Source organism: Palaemon carinicauda, chromosome 22 (genome assembly GCF_036898095.1).
Source record: "Palaemon carinicauda isolate YSFRI2023 chromosome 22, ASM3689809v2, whole genome shotgun sequence".
Lineage (NCBI taxonomy): Eukaryota > Metazoa > Arthropoda > Malacostraca > Decapoda > Palaemonidae > Palaemon > Palaemon carinicauda.
Genome location: NC_090746.1, coordinates 52,209,098 through 52,210,842, shown reverse-complemented (window position 1 = coordinate 52,210,842; position 1,745 = coordinate 52,209,098).

The following is a 1,745-nucleotide window of genomic DNA, read 5'->3' as shown; positions in this document are numbered from 1 at the left end:
CAACATCTGTCGTAGTGACCCACTCGGCCACAGTGTCTACACGTGGCCTTGTTGGCAGGACACTTTGAAGTCTTCTTCCAGTGTCCCTTGCCGGCACAGTTTCTGCATATGCTATCGGCAGCTGGGCACTTTTCTACAGAGCCGTGCTTCTTTGTGCAGGAAAGGCAAGAAGCGTCCCTGTTACAGTTTGGGAAAGAAGTAGCACCTTTGCTGCCATGTCCTTTGTTTTTTTGTAGAGACAGCACACAATTTAGAAGGAGGGGCACGTATGGCAGTGGTGGATGTCCTTGTGGCCTCAAAGGAGCAACATTCATTGACCATGGCAGCCAATTAAGCTGAGGTGTCCAGGGCAATAAGTTTTTGTGTGAGCTCCTCGTCTCTGACTCCCATGATGATGATCATCTTAAGCTGAGTTTCCTCACAAACTGCACACTGGCCAGGACAGACGTCGATTTCCTCTGCTACGTGCTGCAGTCTGACGTAGAAATCGCTGAAGCTTTCCCCTTCTCTCTGTTTGCAGTAAAGCAGGTCCCTGCGACGTAAAGCTTCATTTCGCAGATTCTTGAAGTGTTCCTGAAGAACATTTAAGACTTCTTCTACGCTCCGATCTGTGTGTGTGTGTGTTCGAGTATTCATTGAGTCTCCAGGCTGAGGCACATAGGAAGTTGTATTTGCTGCTTCCTGGTAGATAAAGTCCCTAGGTCCACCATCACACTGTAGTTGTCCAAGCGTCTGCGCCATTCCCTAAACACTTGGTATGTGGCATCGGGACGTAAGGGCGGTGGGGTCTGGGCGATGGCTTTCTGTGGGAGTGGGTGCTGGGAACTTGAAGGCACTGAGGATTGAGTAGGAAGTTGTTGCGAGTCCGGTGGTGTTGTTTGCTGGTAGGTAGGGTTGACCATGAGTAGCTGCAACAGGGCGGTGAAACGCTGGGCTTCCTCCTCTCTTCTTAGGCTGTCCTCTTGGCGGCGTAGTTCTTCTTCGTGGTGACGTTCATCCTCCTCTCTCCAACATGTAGCCAACTCGGCCTGTCGAGAATCCTCCAGGTACTTGATAAGGAGCCTTAACTCCCCACCTGTAGCTGTTGAAGGCGGTATAGTCGGGTGTGGTGAGAGTAAAGGTGGGGTTTCCATCGTTGAGAAGCCTGGTGGGGTTTGACGGTCTGTTGGTGAGCCTGGGTGTGAAGGCAACTGGCGGTCTTCATTGTCCTGGTCATGTTGCATATCCTCAGACACGTCTTGATATGAGGTAGTCGACATTACAAAACGTTTTAAGCTGTCACCCACAGTTTAAATGAAAAGATGAAAAGATAAAAGAGACTTTCTACAGTTTTTATTTTAAAGATTACTGTAAATAGAGTGGCAAATGGCAACAGGGGAGGAGCATGTGAGGGCTCCTGGGTGGTGGGGAGGAGCGGCGGGTAGGCTCGGCAGCGGCCACTGGCACTCTGACAGTGCGTTTCCGGTGATGAAAGAGGGTGGATGCTCCTCGATTTCCTGTGATGAGTAGGGGTAAAAGGGGTTCTTATATGGGCACGAAGAAGGGCTCGACACACAAGAGAAATATTACCCAATAACATCAAATCACTAACACCACACTGCACTGGCACTGCATGAACGATTCGCAAACAAAGCACAGACACTGTAAAATCCACATGTAGTCGAGGAGAAATGGGCAATGGTGGCTCGATGCAGATGCTGGATTCCGGTGTTCCCTTAAAATGCTGAATGGTTTAGTCACTACGC